The 20,719-nt window shown below is 39.3% G+C and overlaps 1 protein-coding gene and 1 pseudogene across 1 annotated transcript in view; one reads left to right on the top strand and one right to left on the bottom strand.

Moving 5' to 3' along the window:
* The window catches only part of NALF1 (NALCN channel auxiliary factor 1), a 483,481-nt gene that overhangs the window by 340,431 nt on the left and 122,331 nt on the right, over nucleotides 1-20,719 (top strand). The gene's annotated exons all lie outside the window — the stretch shown is intronic.
* On the bottom strand, nucleotides 5,052-7,516 carry LOC146588359 (uncharacterized; annotated as a pseudogene).

Here is a 20,719-nt window from a genome sequence, read left to right as displayed (position 1 = left end):
TCCCCTTGACACCCTCCCTTCAGATACTTGTACACATTGATAAGATCCCCCCTCAGTCTTCTCTTCCCCAGGCTGAACAGGCCCAGCTCTCACAGCTGTTCCTCATAGGGCAGGTGCTCCAGTCCTCTGATCATCTTCGTAGCCCTACGCTGGACTCTCTCCAGTAGCTTCATGTCTCTSTTGTGSTGKGGAGCCCAGAACTGGACACAGTACTCAAGATGAGGCCTCCCCAGGGCTGAGCAGAGTGGCAGGATCACCTCCCTCGACCTGCTGGCAACAGTCTTCCTAATGCACCCCAGGAGACCATTGGCCTTCTTGGCCACAAGGGCACATTGCTGGCTCATGGTCAACTTGTCATCCACCAGCACTCCCAGGTCYTTCTCTGCAGAGCTGCTCTCCAGAAGGTCAGCCACCACCTTGTACTGGTGCCTAGGGTTATTCCTCCCTGGGTGCAGGACTCTGYACTTGCCCTTGTTGAACCTCAKGAGGTTCCTCTCCACCCAGCTCTACAGCCTGTCCAGGTCTCTCTGAATGGCAGCACAGCCCTCAGGTGTGTCAGCTACTCCTCCCAGCTTGGGATCATCAGCAAATCTGCTCAGGATGCACTCTGTCCCCTCATCCAGGTCATTGATGAAGAAGTTGAACAGGATGGGACCCAGTACTGAGCGCTGGGGGACACCACTAGCCACAGGCCTCCAACTAGACTCCACGCCACTGATGACGACCCTCTGCGCTCTGCCTTTCAGCCACTTCTCAATCCACCTCACTCTCCACTCATCTAACCCACACTTCCTGAGCTTCTCTAGGAGGATGTTATGGGAGACAGTGACAAAAGCCTTGCTGAAGTCAAGGTACACAACGTTCACTGCTCTGCCCTCATCTACCCAGCCAGTCATTCCATCACAGAAGGCTGTCATATTGGTTAAGCAGGATTTCCCCTTGGTGAAGCCATGCTGGCTACTCCTGATCACCTTCTTYTCCTCCRTATGTCTGGAGATGACATMCAGAATGAGCTGTTCCATCACCTTTCCGGGGATAGAGGTGAGGCAGACCAGCCTATAGTTTCCTGGGTCCTCCTTCTTGCCCTTTTTGAAGGCTGAGGTGACATTGGCTTTCTTCCAGCCCTCAGGCACCTCTCCAGTTCTCCAGGACCTTTCAAAGATGATGGAGAGCGGCTTTGCAATAACATCCACCAGCTCCCTCAATACCCGTGGGTGAAAAAATATATCTTTAGAGTTAATCTATATCTAGGATCTATTTTTTTTTAATTTGGCTTTCACTAATATATTCCCTTTTGCATATTAGTTATTGTCTGTAAAACAAAAATACCAGAGCAGCTTATACAACTTGTAAAACCTATGTGCATGTGTTGTAGGTATGACTTGATAAGTGTGTTATATTAACTATGTTATACATCTGAGCCATCACTTCGTCTTTCATTAACAACTCTTTTATGTGTCTTCAAATTGCACAATACTGCTTACACCACAGTGACCTAATGCTCAGTTGTACCCTTTGTTTCAGACTGCCTGTTAAGACAGAGGAAATGAGACAGTCTGAACCTTTTGTAATCAAATATAGTTTTACTGTAGGTCTTTTCTTTAAGGCAATAATGATCAGATTAGGATCACAACTCCGAGTGGAGCCACAGTAGTCTTAAGAAGGATTGTAAGATAGATAACAAATGACTTAAAATGGTTACTTATGCTAGTGTTTGAGAATAAAATTAAGAGGAGTAAAAAGCTGCAGTGTGGAGTCCTGAATAGGCTCAGGGCTGGTTTCTATAAACACTTGCCTGCAAAAAGAACACTGATATGTGAACTCATATCAGTGCTTGTCTATACTTGCATACTGCTTTTCACTTCTTCATCTTGGCTGATAAAAGTGTTGATAGCACTAGAAATGGCTATAACAACAAAAATAAGATGTCCCATTATCAGGCTCATCTTCAAACACATCATAGAAAACATGTTCTGGCAAAATAAAAGACCTTGTTGGGCTTGCTATTGGTTATACTGTGATAGCTAAATTGATGAAAGACTGCTCTATACACAGATTTTTGAAAGATTTCAGATGCAGTAGGTTATTAGTTTTATAAATGTTCAAAGTTTGGTGGGGGGGGAGGGAGTGTTATATATTATTTATGTTAATGGGACTTAAGAGCCAAAAAAAAAAAGGTCTGAGCTGTGGGAACTACAGATACTGTATGTTTGTATATTATGCCTCATCCTCAGGCTGTTTAGTCACTGTTACAATATATATTTCCCTGTCCATGAAGCAATTCACAAAGGTCAAACTCATGCATCTGAGCACATTGCTGGCTCATAGTTAACTTGTCCACCAGGACTCCCTGGTCCTTCTCTGCAGAGYTACTTTCTGACAGGGTACCACAGCCTGTACTGGTGCATGGGGTTATTCCTCTCCAGGTGAAGAATCCTGCACTTGCCCTTGTTGAACTTCATGAGGTTCCTCTGTGCCCAACTCTGCAGGTCTCTCTGAATGGCAGCACAGCCCTCTGGTGTAGCATCCACTCCTCCCTGTAAGAGTAAGGTGCGGGCAACACCTCAACTCCCRGTAGGGACRAATACACAAACACAAGGCACATTATGGTTGGTACCGAGCATTTATTACCCCTGCATCTAAGCGGAGGTTCCCTAGTGATTTCATGATCAAGTCGATAAAGGTGCAGGAGAATTCCTGCCCCTGCTGAGTGTCAGTCCATGGTGAGGCACTATATGAGGTTTTTATGTACTATACTTATGTGCATATGTGTATTGAGCTCATCACTAATTTTGATTCAAAGCCCAGGTATAGTGCCACACTGGCACAGGCTCAGCCATGTAACCATGGCTATAGGTCAAAATGCCCTGTTGATGCTCCTTTCCTCATGGAATGGTCTGGCTAGCTTCCATCACCTATCTCCTTGACATTCTTCTGCATTTTCCCATACACTCCGTGCCCACAAAGGAAAGCTAATTACCGGCTGTCCCATTCTTCAGAAGGGCATGGGGTATGGGGGCTAGGGAGCTGCTAYGAGAGCAATGAAATCAAAACATAACATAATACAAAGAAAAAGATAAACAAGAATCCTCTTTGCAGATACCTAGAAAGATAAATCTTGAGAAGAGGCAATAAGAGTGGGGTTATCTGAACAGGTATTAAAGGTGTAAGCATCCATACACACTGTGAAGGGTAGTCAAGTGTTAAATAAAGTTGATAGCTCTTTGTTCAGTAATCGTAAATTGCTCAGAAGATAACATCTCAAAAGGAGGGRCATCTTGGACAGGTATGGCTCTGTTGAGGGACTGGGGTGGGCAGCCTCTCTGGCTCAGACAATAGAAGCATATGCTCAAAACATACTTCCCTTAACAAGGTTGCCTGCAGGTGCTCATGTTCTTTCTCCCCCACTTAAATCAGGCTTGTAAATAGTGTTCCACTTCCACTGAGTTGCCATTTGGGCCACCCCTATCTGGGCTGTATCATTAGTCACCCATGCTTGAATAGAGATGAGAGTGTGTACAGTCACTGGATCACATCCTGTAACTCGTTCAGTATCCTGCAAAGCCCACACCACAGTAAAGAGCTCTTTTTCCAGAGGTGCATAATTTCCTGTGACCTCTTGCAGGCAATGGGACCAGAAACCTTTAGGTTCCTGCCTTGCATGGACATATTGCTGCCACAGCYGCCGAGACATCGTGTTCCCCATAATCATTATCTCCAGTTTGAAAGGTTGCCCCTCATATGGAGGGAATAGTTTGAAATGTCGGACCACTGTATCCTTGCACACCTCMAAGGCTTGCTGCTGTTTCTTACTCCATTGCCACTAGCTAACTTTTTTTGGTCAAACATTGTAGTGGCTGTATTAAATATGCTAAGTGGGGTATGAAGGTCTGCCAAACCCMCTAAATGCCCCCAAAAGCTTGTAGTTATTTTACAGTAGTGGAACAGGGTACTAATGAATAGCATTGCCCACTTTCTCAGGGATGGCTTTTGTCCACCCCCTCCAAACTATCCCTAAAAATTGCACACTAATGTCCAGCCCCTGTGCCTTCTTAGGGTTTACAGCCCAGCCCTGCTCCTTTAGGATTTGTACTAGCAATGAGAGCTGCTTATGTACTTGTTCTTTAGAAGGTCCCAATATCAAAGTATTATCAGTATAATGATGGATGGTACACTCTGAGCTGAGATCATCTGAGGGCAAATGCTGGGGCTATGTTTAGCTCTGAGGAAGGACTTGAAAAGTATATTACTTATTCTCCTATGCAAATGCAAGTTGATCKTGCAATTGTGGGCATATAGCAAAGGAGAAGAATGCATTTGCCAAATCAATGACAGCTTTCCATTCCTGCAGATATTTCCTTACTCCTTCTAGCAGAGTTACCATGTCAGGTACTACGGCTGTTAATGATGGGGCAATTTATCTAACTGCCTGTAATCCGTAGTCATACACCATGAACCATCAGGCTTCCAAACAGGCCAAATAGGACTATTGAAAGCCAGCAGGGCAAGCCATATTATTTSAGCATACAGTAAAGTGTGTATAGTTTCCTGAATTTCCTTTTCCCCACCAGGAATTCTGTATTGCTTCACTTGCACCACAGTGGGGGAACTGGTAAATCCACTGGGTCTCAGTGGATATCCTCTAATCAGAGTAATGGATAGCAACTGCAGTTGCCTTTTCCAAAGGAGAACAATCCTTGCAGGGTCTGAATATCCCTGTCCAGTAACATGCTGATTCCCAGGAGGTACTCATGAATCAGTGCTAATAAAACAAGGGTAGAAAATCTAGGGGAGAAGGGCTGCCTATTGTTAACGTAACTACAGCCTGACCCAGTGGGGTGGCCGATCCTCCCAAACTACATATAGCTAGTGGCCTTCCCTGGAGCTACCACTCTATGTAGTACCGTAACTTCTGCCCCAGTATCTACTAAAGCAAGCACATCAATCTCTCCTCCAGAGCATCAGTGAATTTGCAGGGTTATGTAAATGTGCCGGTCCCCCTGATGGTAAACTGCAACTGCCACTCGTATTGTGGGGGATCTGCCTCCCCCTCATTGTCTTTTGGCTGGCAATTTCCACACTGTGGATGGAGCAGGTGGGGTAGTAGGCTGTGTTTGATATTACTGATTAGCAGGGAACCACTGCTACTACTTAAATAAGTCAGCAGTAGAAAGACCATTTATCTCATCACATAATACCCCTGCCTGCAGTAAATCAGCCCATGTCTGTTGCCTTGTTACCTTGCTCCTCTGTTTAGGAGTCCTTGCCAATTTTCTCGCCTTGGAATTCCAAACTACTCTCTCTTGCTTAGTATCTGGTTCACCAACAAGTGCCAAATCCCTTATATTGTTTATCAAAGCCCCTACTGCCCCAGTTGCAGGTTTTACTGTGCCAAGTAGTAACAGCTTTAAGGCACTTGAAGCCCCCTTTAATAATTGGGTTTTCATCTGCCACATTATTTCCATACCATCCAGTCCATCTCCATCTGCTGACCCAGTTGCTACCCCTAGCTGTTGCAACACGTTGATCCCTTCCTCAAAAGTACACTGTGCTCCCACTGTACCAGCTAATTAATCTGTGAACAAGTAGGCACCTACTATAGTGGCACACAGCCATTGATATAATGTCAGAGATGCAACATTTCCTGATTCATCTAGCACAGAAGTTAATTGGATAAGATAGCACCTGAGCATCAGTTGATAAGGGGTTCATTAAATTCAGCTCCTCTCTTAAGATAGTAAGCAATTCGGCACCTGCATCCCATGCTCTCAGTAACCAGGCTAACAGAGTCTTTCTGGTCTGATGGAAAGTAGTTAGAAATCCATGCAGTTCCTTCTGGCTATACATCCTAGATAGCTCCACTGTATTCCCATCTACTTTCCTCTCCTCCTTCAGCACAAGAGGTCAGACATGGGGAGTAGCCAGTTCTTCTAATCCAAATTCAGCCTCTGAGTCAGGTGAAGAACTCCAAATATTACTGTCTCACTCCTCTATGTCCCAGGAGGTTCTAGTTACTATTGCTCTCACCTGGGCACTGTAGCTGGGGCTTTGTTATAGTGCACACAGCATTTGTTAGCCACTTACAAAGCTAATCACTCTACCTTGTGGGCTAATTCCTGACTCTTTTCAGTTTAGGTTGTAACAAACTCCTATGATACGGCCTTCGCGTCATGCAAGTCTCCAATCTTTTTCTCCAGATCTTTTACTCATTGCTGCAAAGACTTATTATCTAAGGCACCTCTTCAGTTCTCCAAAACCTTTCAAAGATGATAGAGTTGCCTAGTTATAACATCTGTCAGCTCCCTTAGTACCCGTGGTGCATCCCATCATGGCCCATGGATTTGTGGATGTCAAGCTTATGCTAAATGATTTCTAACTTAATCCTCCATGACCAAGGGAATGTCTTTCTTTCTCCAGACTTTCTCTCTTGTCTCCAGGCTCTGGGATTCCTGAGGACCGCCCTTAGCAGTAAAAACTGAAGTAAAGAAGGCATTCAGTGACTTTGCCTTCTCTGGATCCTTCGTCACCAGGGTCCCAACTCCATTCAGCGGTGGGCCCACATTTTCCCTAGTCTTTCTCTTGCCACTGATGTRTTTGAAGAAGCCCTTCTTGTTGTGCTTGACATCCCTTGCCAGATTTAATTCCAAATGGGCCTTAACCTTCCTCGTTGCATCCCTGCATATGCTGATAATGTTCTTATATTCCTCTGATGTGGCCTGTCCCCTCTTCCACATTCTGTGTATTTTCATCTTCTGTTTGAGTTTTACCAGGAGCTCCTTGCTCATCCATGCAGGTCTTCTGTCCCCTTTGCTGTAGTTCTTTCTCCTTGGGATGAAGCACTCTAGAGCTTGCAAGAAGTGATGCTTGAATACTAGCCAGCTCTCCTGGACCCTCCCTTTTTTATAGGGCCTTACTCATGGGATTCCTCCAAGTAGGTCCCTGAAGAGGCCAAAGCTTGCCCCCCTGAAGCCCAAGTTGTGATTCTACTTAGTGCCTTGCTTCCTCCTCACAGGATCCTTAACTCCACTATCTCATGGTCCCTGCAGCCAAGGCTGCCCCCAACCTTCACATCTCCAGCCAGTCCTTCTTYGTTGGTTAGGACAAGGTCCAGCAAGACAACCTTCCTCGTAGGCTCCTCCACTACCTGTGTCAAACAGTTATCATCAATGCATTGCAAGAGCCTTCTGGACTGTTTGTGCCTTGCTGTTTTGTCCTTCCAGAAGATATAAGGGTGGCTGATGGCCCCCAAGAGAACCAGGGCCTGTGATTGTGAGGCTACTTCTAGCTGTCTGTAGAAGGCCTCATCGACTTTCTCTTCCTGATCATGTGGCCTGTAATAGACATCCACAACCTTGTCCCCCATGTTAGCCTGGCCTTTAGTCCTTGTGTTCTCGACTCGCTTTTCATCCACCCCTAGGCAGAGCTCAACACATTCTAGTTGCTCTCTCATGCAAAGAGCAACTCCACCATCTTGCCTTCCTGTCTTGTCTTTCCTAAAAAGCATGTAGTCATCCATGACAGCATTATAGTCACACGAGCTATCCCACCATGTCTCTATAACTGCAATGAGATCATGGCCCTGCGACCACGCACAAATCCCCAGTTCCTCCTGTTTAATCCCCATGCTGCATGCATTGGTGTACCGGCATTTCAGAAAGGTAATCAATTATATAGGTTTCCCAGGAAGGATGTAAGAGGATCCCCCATAGTCATGTCCCATACACACTTCGCCAATTGCAAGTACTTGCTGGAGGCATCGTAACTTGAGCTGTGTTTTGCTCATTACTCTTTCTCTATAATTCTCCCCCTCCCTCAGCTTTCCTAGTTTGAAGCCCTCTTTATCAGGCTGGCCAGCCTGTTGGCAAAGACACATGTGCCCCACTTATTGAGGTGGATCCCATCTCTCCCCATCAGTTGTCAATCTTCAAACAGTCTCATGCTCATAGAAACCAAAAACCTTGTTGCCAACACCAGCGGCGCAGCCAGTTATTAATTTGGAAAATCTGTCTACTCCTTCTCCCATCCTTCTCCTCACTGGCAGGGTTAAAAAGAAAATGTCCTGGGCTCCCAGACACTTGACCACCATGCCCAGAGCTCTGAAATCCTGTCTGATGGTTTCCAATTTGCCCTTGGTATCATTAGTGCCCACATGGAGGAGCAGCAGAGGGTTATAGTCTGACTCATGGACAAGCCTTGGCAGTCTTTTGATGACATCTCGTATCTGAGCCCCTGGCAGGCAGCAAAGACCTCTCTAGACAAGAAATCAGGTCAGCAGAGAGGTGCCTCTGTCTGCCGCAGCACGGAGTCACCCACAAAAAACACTCGCCATGCCTTCCAGGTGTTCCCACACGGCACCCGGTCTGTTTGTCCAGTTACTTCCCTTAAAGCCATGCCCAGCTTCTCCTCAGCCTGGAGGGAATTAAATCTGTTCCTCAATTGCAAGTCTTCAGGAGGAGTAAGGGCTTTCTCCTGCCACAAGAAGTGACCAGTTTCCAGCAGCCTTCTACGGTGTTATGATGCACCATTTCACACAGCACAGAGACTTCCAGCAACTCCACCGCTGTGGGGGACTGGGAGATTAGGACTCCTGGAGCTGTATGGTCTCCTATAGAACAAGGAATACCCAGTCTATGTCTTGCTCATCTTCTCAGATGCTATGCAGCCTACTGATTTCCCCCCATGACTCCTTTACCTCATGACACATCTTGTCCACAACAGCACACCTCCTGCAGGAGAGYTAGCTGCCAGCCCGGGCCTCATGGAGAGACTCCAAGTGCTCCCTGCAGCCTGAGACCTGTAGAGCTGCATCTGCTGTCAGACCTGTGTCAAAGCCACTGGCACAGCTGATGCAGTGACTCCAGCWGTTACWGGGGAATGTGCTCTGCAGAGCAGCATGAGCATATCTGAATTGGAAACAAAGGTGTCCTCTTGCATCTTGCTGCACAAACTGTTGCCTCTGTTAGCTGTGCTTTTGGCCTATCCCTAGCACTAACTCATAGAGTGCTTTACCTAATCAAGCTAATCAAGGGCCATCAAAGGCCCCAACTTCTTCTGATCGAGGCAACCAAGAGAGCTTGTTAGTGGCAGCTACATCTAGCTAGGGCATCTCCCAGGAGACGTTAAGGACTCCTGTAGCTGTCTTTACCTAGTTCCCCTTTTCTGTTAGCAGCAATCACCCTCTAGTTTCCCCGGGGTCCCCAGAAAGCCCCTACAACTTCCAACAAGGTTCCCAAAAGTTCTAAGCAGAGCCCAGACACTGCTGCACAAACTGCTATATCTCTTCACTGCCTCTGTTAGCTGTGCTCTCATTAACATTTTTATCATGGATATTTCAATGAAAAAACTGTGAGGTCTTCTTTAAAAACTTCTGGGACATTAAACATCTGATTTTAATTCAGATGAAATTCTTGAAAAAAAACGACAGGCATTTTCATTGTCTTTTGATAATACCTATTTCACAAATGTAAAACTGCATTTGTGGGCTACATCTCCATAAAATTTTGTGAATAGGGGAAGCATGAAGCAGCAGTTTGAGCTCTCTTCACAATTACTGCAGGCAAAAATTGATTGCTAATGAATTATTCTTAGTGATTAGGTAAACTGAGAACTCCTACTAATCTGGTTGCAAGCTTGTAGAGGCTTCCTCACTGCAAACTATCATGAACTGTGTGGGTATTACATATTTTTTATCCTCTGAAACAGATTTTCATTTAAGCTTCAAATAGAAATACGTACGATTAAAACTGAGGTTCAGAAGGTCCATCTGGGTTCTCCAATAGCAATTCTGTATCAGGAACTGTATTTACACAAATTAGCTCCAGCAGCCTCTGCCAAACAGAACTGCTCTTATTACAGTATTTTAATGAAATGTGGGCACTTAAAATAAGATTTTGAGGGTCATGTAAAGTTGAACCGAAACATTTATCTGCATTTACGTCTTCTAGGGCTCATCTTGCATTCCCATGTTCTCTGAACTCCTCTGAAAGTTAATGGTGACTTTGTGTTCACAGAAATCAAACAGCCAGGGCCACAGTTAAAGGACACTGTCCCAGAAGCTGGCCATTATTCAGCTAAATGGCATTCCCATCTAGCATTATTATATTGCAAAGAGAATGTTTATTAACATACATGCCTAGGAGTGAATGTGCATGCACACCTTTGTATGAATGCATGTAAAGAGACATACAAAAACATAATATTTGTGTCTGGATCTGATACAGAATACTATTCTTACCCTGAAACACATTTTACCTTTCAAAGTCTTAGAAAGACAATTATTACTAGTGAAATGTTAATCTGTTGCCAGTAATCTCAACACTATCCCATCTTTTTAAAAYAAGATTCAGGTTGAAGAAACAGAAATCACCGTTTGGTCTGACTAGTACTGTATGAAGGTGAAATCCTCATGTGTGAATAGTAAAATTGTAAATAAATCTCCAAATCCTCTCATCTTTTATTCCAATATGATGTAAACTGGGCTGGAACTAGAAAGCCAAAGAATGTATATTTTTTAATGATGAAGTCTCTCTGATTTATACAATATTTGAGGAAAAAAAGAAGGAATAAAATAGCTCCAGTTTTCTTTTCACTTTATTGTTATTTAGCTAGTGAAAACTGACTCAATTCTGTCATTTTCCTGACAATGTAATGACATATGACATACAAAAGAAAGAGAAATAGTTATTAAGGACTTTATATTATCAAAAAAGATGAAAATCCARCCAAGATGTAAATTTTACAGTAGAAATAACATTCCCAGCTAGAAAAGATTTTCTTTCTTAATGTCAACGTTCCTTAAAATTACTTTTTTCCCAATGATGATTAACATACCCAACTTACATAGCTAGAATGAAGTTCTAATTTTACAGTTGTAGTTTCTGGTCAGAACGTATTGCATGTATATCAAAATTAAGCGTTAAAATATTTGTCAGCATTTCTGTTTCGAAGGACTGTGGTTTATCTGAAGCTCTGCTTCTCAGTTTTGTAAAACCACTTGATCATAAAAACTATATATTGCTAAGWTACCCTTCCTACTTTGCTGTGATCTTTTTATATGCTTCTTTTTACATATTTTTTACTTTTTACTCTGCCTGTCTGTGTGTGCTTTGGGGTTTTTATTAAAATGTAAGCTTTCTGAAGCTCCAGGCCTGTTGATTTTCATAATCTTAGTCATTTCCCATCAGAAATAAATGGTAAATATGATTACTTGGTTTCATGCTGGGAGTCTTTTGAACTATATGAAGACCTTTCCACACTCAACCACCAGACTCTGCAATCATGCATTCTATATATGCCACTGGATTTACAGAAAATAATATTAGAGAGTTATGAACCTGCATGATGCCATATTTTATTCCTTCACCTGAGAAACTGTCTTCATACCATGATAACTTCAGCTCATTACTTTAGACTGTCTCTATTCTCACRATCCTTAGTAGTCTAATCCTAATATAGGTATTCAGAGCTTTTACAATCCMTACAGGACCACAAAGAAATCATTTATACTTGTGTGAAAAAGATTAAATCCTCATATATATTTCAGTTGTGGTACTTCATTAAGGATTTTTTTGAGGAGGTCTAAATAAACCATAAACATTTAAGGTGGATTATTTCTGTTTTCTCAGTGAAAAAAWCAAGATCTCAGATTTCTAGAGCTAGGTTTGTATTTTCCTTCAACGACATTTTTTAGAGGACTATGTCTGCTCAAAGAGACTGCATMTGTGTTTTCTACTGAACTTGGTGATGTGAAGCCATCCCTCAGGGGACACAAGCTGGAATGCAAAACTTGTGAATCGCCAAAGTTGTTTTGAGGTACTCTGAAATAAAGCATTGATGTGAATAATAGTTGGTGCACACGTTTAGTTTTCTCGATGATGCTGGTTGCCTGGCAACATGTTCTTTGGTATATTCCTTTGGTCGAGTCTTTTACTCTAAACTGAATATGTAAACATTTTTTTAAGCGCTTGGAAAATGATATCTATCTATGCCTAAACATCAGAATGCACTCCTTAATTACAGAGTTAGATACTCATTTTTCCTCCATGCCTTTAAGGTTCATATTTTATATGATCAGTGTCCTTGTTTATTCTCAGAATGCATGTGTAATTATATAATTTCCATTAGATTTTTTTTTTCTTTTGGTTACTTCAGCCTAGTATCTTATTTATTTAAAACCCCAGATTCCTTGTTAGAATAAATAACATTTTTTTAGATGGAGACAGGACATTACAATTAGATTTCATTGTCAAAAATACGAATAACAGTTGAATTCATCTATCTTATTATATCTGCATAACACTTGGGTCTGTAGCCTAAGTTTGTCATCTCACTTCCCTCTGTTGTCAACGGAGAGGGACATTACACTTTTGGRAAAAAAAATAGCACCCCTTGATGGCAATTCCTCACAATCCAGGAAAAGTGTAATGTGCCTCTGCATACCCYCAAAATACCCCCAAAATAAGAAAAGCTATTAGTGATTAGTGATTTGTTCATGCAATTGTTCACAGCAATAGTGTCATAGAAAAGATCCAACCTTCTAGCATGATATTCCTCTATCTTATACATGAAATCAAGAAAACAAGAAATTAAGCACTTCTTTTTTTCCTGAAATTGTTAGCCCATATGCAATATATTTTCCCAGGCTTGCAATAAACAGGTCTGTATAATACTAGCAYGTTCCTAGAATGAGGCCACCTTCCTTTCTCTTTGCAGGTACGTAGATATGGCACTTCCTTTCTCTTTTTATATTCTTTTCTTCTTCACTACCAAAGCATCTAGCTTTGAGAGCATCAGCAGAAGACATCAGAGCTCATACCAGGCAGATGAATTCCCATATGGTTATTGAGAAGCTGGAATAAGCAATTCTAAGTCCTATATTTTCATGTCCTGAGATGAAACTGTCTTGAAGTCTCTGTGGGAGACAGTGGAGGTGTGGTCTATTGGCATGCTGAAGGAACATTTATTAAATATTTATCCTTGGGAGACTCTAATTATCTAACTCTGTGCTAACCAAGTTTTTTTTTTTTTTTTTTTTTTTTTTTTTTTTTTTTTTTTTTTTTTTTTTTTTTTTTTTTTTTTTTTTTTTTNAAAATTCAGATCCCCTCTATGAAGCAGCAAAGTCCTAGATGTTCTCAATGAACTCAATAACTTATAATCCATTGTGAGAGCTAACTGAGTAATGGCACAGAATCAAAATAAAGATTTCTCTTAAGTTATAAAGGAAATTCTAACTAACTCATAAAGGAACTTCTATCCTAAGAAAATTAGGTTTAATATAGGGTAAGGAAGGTCAAGACARAAGGACAAGAAGGACAGGAAGGACAAAAGGACAGAAGATGGAAGTCAATCTTATAAGGGAAATTGTCGAGCAGCTTTAAACACCAAGTGGAAGCACAGGAAAGGCAGGAAGTACTTGAGTGGCTGAGACCGATCTGCTTGAATAGATGAATTGTTGAAAAAGATCAGTAAAATGCCTCCCCGTATGAAGCAAGAGTCATAAAATGGAATTTTATGAAGTAGTAAGCATTGGACAGAAGAGTTGGAAAAAAGAGCTTCTTATCTTGGTTTAAATAATAGYTCATCATTAAAAAAATGCTACAGTCCATATTGTAAATGTATAATAACATTTTCTTTATCAATGTGTTTCAGAAGCATTCATTGCATTTACTCTTCTCTCAGTCTGGGAGACTAAAAACACAAATACCTCAAAATAAACCTTTCCTGTGTTCTTAATGTGACAATGAGACATTGTCACCAAGTGGAAAGAACCTCTTTCCCATCAAAGGCTGATACAATTACTATTTTTCTTTCAAGAGAAAATGTGGTAGGAGCAGTCTAGCTTATCAAAAAGTTTTTGTTAGGTTTCAGCCATTCTCTGTAAACATGTCCTTAAAAATGACTTAGCCACTTCCTTTTATATATTTCATTAATTCCATTGGGCAATATTGATGCTGACAGCTTTCACTGAACACTTTCTCAGAGCTCTTTGGAAGTGCAAAAGAATTCCTCATTACTCTCTAGTTCCAGATACGTTTCCTTTCCTGAAGCTGTCTGATAAGTAGGAGAAATCTGTGTCTCACATATGTTCACTCTTGTACTTAACACACATTTTCTCAAGGGCACCTTGAACAGCAAAGCACAAATAAAATATCTCAAGTTTTGACAGACATAGCTGCTTCTGTTTTTAGTATAAATACTATTTTGCAATTAAAAACGTGCAATCCTAATTCACTTTTGTGAGACAATAGATTCTTTTATTGGGGATACAGTCATTTTCTTAGGTTTTGCTATTTTTGTCATATTATTCACTTGAACTATCAATATATGTAGATTTCTATATATTACTGAAACAAGACATTTACCATACTTTTTGTATTACTTGAAGCACTCCTATCTTTTGTCTGATTGCTCTTTTCTGTTACAGAACTAATCAGCAGAGGGAAGTAACTTGCTACGTTAACTGTCACTTTTCCACAGTGATCACTACCTGAATTGCTATGTAATTTGGAGCTTTGAAATGAAAGGAAACAGTAGGCTACTTTTTAAAGGAAGATGTAAAATCTTAAGAGGTTGGAATGTGAAAGCTCTATTTGATCATGCAGCCCATCTTTCTGATAAGATGCCTCTACCATAAATTTTCCATGTCTCTTTTCAAACTCACCTTTACTCACTGTAACTAGGAAAGCTAATCAGTTGCTTTGTTATTTTTATACAGTAAAAAAAAAAAAAAAAAAAAAATTTCTCGGGATGCTAAGATAATGTGTTCCTGGACTTGGATTTGAAGTTGAAATTAATATATTTTTCATTTTTTCACATATACCTCAAAATTCATTTGTTTCTTTTGGCTTTCTGTAGGACTATCAGAATTTTGCTAGTGAATTCTCATAATGAGTGATCAGCAACCAGAGAAGACTGATAGCATATTGGAGTTATCTGTTTAGTACCAAAATCTTAGGATGTAATCTTATTTTCTCAAAGTTTAATTATAATATAAATTTGTTAAAAAATAATACTTACTGCCCATGACYATGCCACAGAACATCCTTCTCATTTAAATTCATTGCACTCTTTGACTTACCATAATTTGACAACACTGCAAGACTAAGATTTCTTTCAGTGGTTGAGTGTAATTTAGTGGTTTCCAGCAAAGTAGAACTATGTTTCAAATTCAGTGTGTACAATAAAACTGTAATAGACTTTCATACTGTATGAGCGTACAGGTTATGAGCTGTCCATGATGCCTAGCTTGAAGTACTTGATGACTAACTTGAAGTACACTTTTGTGTCCCAATTGTTACCAGGTTTTATTTATAGATGACGGACAGAGATGCTACTCTAGAAGGTGATTCAGAGAAGGAACCTAGTCTTCAGTTCTCTGCATTACCGTCTGGATGGACATATTTCTTTGCAGGAGCTTTGTAGGGAATATCAACAGACAACCTTTTTGACTTGCATATCTAATCTAACTTCTTAAATTTAGGTGATGTGAAACTCTCCTTTTAGCATGTATGTGTCCAGGCCTTGGTGTAGTCCCATACTCCTAGGGCAGTATGGATCCCCAGCAGYTGTGAGACCCACCTAGCAACTGAAATAGGGTATACCAACTAAGATAGAACTTAATGATACATTGTATCTGTTTAAAAATATTAAATGCATTACCTTTCATTGTGATTGAATTTCTTACGTGTTTAGCTTCCATAAATATTATAGAAAATTAGTTTAAAAAAAAATTTAAAATTTTTAAAAATTAGTTTAAAATCAATCATATACTAGAGATGGCTATAGGAAAGCAAAGTTTATTTTTATAACAAAGGTATTCTTTCTGTTGTGGGAGTAAACTTCATTTTTAATATTCATGTCCAGTCAGAATTCTAGAATATCTTTTCTAATTTTCTTCTGTTCCCTCACTTCCCTTAAGGAACTATCTTGTGAATGACAAATAAACATATGAGAAAAAATGTAAGATATTTGCAAAGCTCAGATCAAAATAAACTTTCATTTAACTTCATTTCATTAYGATGGAAACAAATATTATTCAATTGAATTATATAACTATGCATGTTCATACTTGCMCGGTTATACAGAACTTCCTATTTCCTTGCAAATTTTTTATCGTTTTTAATCTATTCTGATTAATTAATTAATTCTGATTAAATTCAATCTATTCTTAATAACTTATACGTGATCTCTCTAAGTTTGAGCCACAATCTTAAAGCCAAAAAGAAACCAAAGACTTTTTTTAAGAACAAAAGGTTGGAATTCCAGATTATGATAGCACAGATCCAGGCATGTGAATAAATTCCATGAGCCTGTACATGCGGTTTACATAACCATATACACAGATGCATAGCAGTCCTTAAAATGATGATCTTATGAGCAAATAGTTTGTTAGATATATGCACATTTTTCCAGACAAAATGTTGATATATAATTGTTAAGTCTAAGTGATTAGCAGTTTGGTGCTTGTACTGTTTTGAGCCTTGACTTGAATTAGAAGCAATTTTTATTATACTACTATTTTTAAGGGTTGTATTTTTGATAAAACTGCACGGATCCTATGTCCTGCCTTTAATCCTTTAATCTTGAAGCATGTTTTTCAATTGAACAAGACAGCAGACAGATAGGCAGTGAAATGCAATCAGCTGATGTTAACATTGGTTCATTAAAGGTATTAAAGGCAAGTTATGTGCAATTTGGAAGAATCTGGGACTGCTGAGTAACAGAAAATATCAGGGCCCAGCTTTGCTTGATCRGGTTGCACATGTGCTCAAAAATATCCCTTCATTCCCTCAAACTGCCAGCCGAAAAATAGCCTTATTTAAAAGAGGTAACTGGCCTTTGCTCAGATCTGTGAAAAGCAAAATGAAACCTCTATTTACTACTTATAGCTTTTATTATTGGAAGAGTATCACATTTTTGTATAACAACTCCCTCATTATGGCGTAACATTTTTTGTGACAGCTTTCTGATCATAAAAGAGAGTTTTAGAGATATCCAGCAGGCAATAGGTACTCTTTTGTGTTTTGTATTTTGTCTGTGAAGTGGATGCAAGAAGGAGCTGGAAAATAATTGCAGGATAGCGTCTTAAAAAAAATCATTTCTTAGATCTTTTTTTCAATATCCAAATACTAGCTCTTGAAAGGAGAGCCTGGGCCTGGGCCACATTCTTTAATGTTAATAGAAAAAAATCTCATTTCTTACAGATTTTAAAGAGTTTTGCATCTGGTCCACTTCTTTTGTTAGATCACAAATAAAATGYAAGGTGATACTTTATGCCGTCAGGACTTTGCACTCTCTATGGCACAATAGGTAAAAGTAAAAATGATTGTGCAACCTGCCCGCAGAAACTGAGTCTCAACTAAGACTGAACAATTTGTTTAGTGATACAAGAAGCAGAAAAGAATCTACTCTCCTGAATATTWTGGTCACACTCTGAGAAGTATCCTGCAACATTTTTCCAGGTAGGGCTAAGAAGAGTAAAAAGTAGTTCATCACTACAATTAACCACAACTTTGCACATGAGGTGAATAGTGTGCCAGCAATAAATATGTACAAAATAGCAGTGAATTAATTTATAACAATATTTCTAAYCATAAGCAGAGTGGAGATAGTTCTTCCATGATATACCAGTAGCGAGAGTTTAGGCAAGACAATCAAATATTTTTAAATTTGATATAATTATGTGACATAATTGTCTCGTGGAGGAGTGGGAGGAAAATTAGAAATTAGCTAGGAGATCATATCAGTGCTGTGCTCTTAACTGTAACTCAATTTTTATGGCCATTTATTATTGTTTCAAAGTATGATTTTCACGCAAGTACATTTGAAAAACATTACAGGCAACAAAAATATTGTAAAGAATTCCTCTCATTAATGCAGTATGAACCAAGCTTGTGACACATAACTCAAATAAATCTAATCTCTTGCAAAGCTTCCAGAAAGCTTTTTCTCATTTTGGAAATAAATGTCACTTATTTTTCTGGGTTTTTTTAAAGCTTTAAAACTTTTATAGTTTAAAACTTTAAGTTTTTTTTCTAAAATATAATTTTAAAAGTGGAAATAGAATATAACACTTAGAGGAGAACTTTTTTCACACAGCAAATGCTGATGAGGAGGAGTTTAGAGAACAGGATTTGAAAATATATTTATTTATGTAGGGAGACACTGAGTACTAGAAGATTCTCCAATTTTATAGACAAAAATGAAGTCAGTGGAATACTAAGCTAAATTACCATATGATCAATTTTCTACCATTCAATCTCTTTAAAAACAGATCAAAGGAATTTCCTTGTTCAGTGATAAACTATTTTTTAAGTGTGGGAATTTCTGAGTAAATATTACGCCTTTATCACATAAGAGGTTTCACTGACTGATCATTCTGTTCTCAATGCAAACTAATGGCTGCTTTCAATAGTTRGAGAATTAAATAGCCAGTTTGGATTTTGCAGAGGTTTTCAAACTGAGACTATTTGGAGGCATGCAGGGTACAGCTGCAACCCATAAAGATATCACAGATGCACTCTTGAAAAGTTATAAGCACAAGTTTGCCTTATTTTCAATTTTTTGCAAGCTTTTTATATGTGAGAGCAGGTCTTTATATGTATCTATGTATACAGACATGTATACTTAAAATATATACATAAATATTTACACATTTACATTTCTAACATTATTGCCTCTTTAAAAGAGTTAATTGTTTTTCTCTCTGCCCTCATTAGAACACGTATGCGCACACACACACACCAACATACACACACACATACACACACACACAGTAATAGCAGATAATTACCATTCTGTTTAGCACAAAAGGCACAATTAGGATATTTTATGTCAATGTCTAAGTATTAGCTTTTTCATGACTTGGTAGGTTTGACGTATTATATCTCTTATCTTGTTACAAGCTCAAGCTCTTTAGTTTGATGGTATGTTACAGTAAAAGTGTCCCAAGTTTTAAGAAACTTTGAAGTACTTTAAGTGCTATGAAAAGGGCAATTACAGAACTGCTACCAGGAAGCACAAAACACAATAATGAAGCAGTCACCTTTTCTCTTTCTGTTCAAAAATCTAGACTTAATTTTTTATTTTTATATTTTCTTGCAATGATCAAAATGAGAAACAAACAATTCATCTACACATAACCCCAGTATACCTGTGTATACTGCATAAACTTCTTTTAACATCACTACTGACAGCTTTATTTCTGATTTGCCAAATATAAGATAAAAGAGAAACTAGCTGTAATGTCAACTCCATATCTAAACATAATATTCTATATACAAAATAGACAACCAAAAAGGAAGTAAGCTAATGCTTTTTCACACCAATCTCCTCTCTTTTTTTCATATTGCCCTCATAAAACTATAATAATTAGTGAATTCCCGTTTGCTATTCAACTCACTTTTTCCATAATCAAGCTGCTGTTTAGATCTCACTTCTTGGTGATGTCCTTCCACCTCCCACATCATCATGAATTTCTCTCACAACTTAAGAATAGAGAGAATAAAAACAAATTAAGCAGACTGTTCTTTTCTCTTGAACTCACTGTTTTCCTTAATAGTCTTCAGGCAAAAATCTCTGCTATGTAAGTAAAACCTGTTTGAGGGCCAAATAAGTACAGCTCGTTTCTATCAGCAGAGATTGGTCCTGCCTGTAAGAGAGGGTAAGTGGCTATGGACTRGAAATAGATACACTTAAGGTTTGCCAGCAACAGCAACTACTTCCAAGCAATAAGGAGGAGAGTAGATCTTTGGCCTTGGAGGTCTTACAGTCGGGAAGGATGTGGAAGCAGTTAAGTGCCAGGGTACCAGCATATCTTGCTACCATTTAGGTACATTAAATAATGTTTGTACTTTGGGGCTTTTGCACAGCAGCAGGCTCATTTCCACTGGTGAATCCATATATACATAAATACGTATACATACATACATACATACATACATACATATGTGTCTTTTAACAAAAAGTGTTATTTAGTGTTTTAAAGTAGTTATAAAATGTTTGGATGAATGCAAATTCTTCCACCTCTGCATGTGTATATGAATTCTTGTTCCAACTAGTTACTGCAAGCCAGCTCAAGTGCAGGTCTTCCAATTATTTAAGAAAGCTACCCTATTTAGTAGAGCTGATTCTAGAAAATAAGATCCGTCTGTAATAGTCTTATTTCTGATGTTTTTTGGTGTAATAATGCAGTCCTGCTTATGATATCTTGGGGCCCCAATATGAATCCTTCTTCAGAATCTTTTTTTTTTTTAACTTTAAACTAAATTCCTCTTAAATTCCTCTTTAAAAAAGTGAAGGTTTTCTTGACCGAAGAACACAATACCTGTGAAACTCTGCAACTTTACATGACTACAAAGCAGCAGATGCAGATCTTGTTTTCTGAGAGAAAGCCTGGATCAAATGGTGCAGTGAACTAATGCTTCACTGGAGGGCTTAGAGCTGACATGTAAAGTAAATGAGTTTGTCACCAGAGGGAATCACAGAGAAWCTATCTGTTAATGAAACAGGCTGCTGCATTGCCACAGACACAGATTTATAAAGGCACTTAAACTGATACACATCAAATTTATCTGTCTATTGCTAAGGCTATAATCTTAAAAATATCTGCACAGCTCCTACCTGCCTAAGATATTCACTATATTCTTAAGGATCATCAGTTCTTGTATAGCAATAACTGTCTTGAAATTAGTAAAACCTCCATTATTTTGTACTAATCTTT

The sequence above is a fragment of the Rhea americana genome, unplaced genomic scaffold (genome assembly GCF_003343005.1).
Source record: "Rhea americana isolate MKP2758 unplaced genomic scaffold, rheAme1 scaffold_52, whole genome shotgun sequence".
NCBI classification, from domain to species: Eukaryota; Metazoa; Chordata; class Aves; order Rheiformes; family Rheidae; genus Rhea; species Rhea americana.
This window is presented reverse-complemented; position numbering and strand designations above follow the sequence as displayed.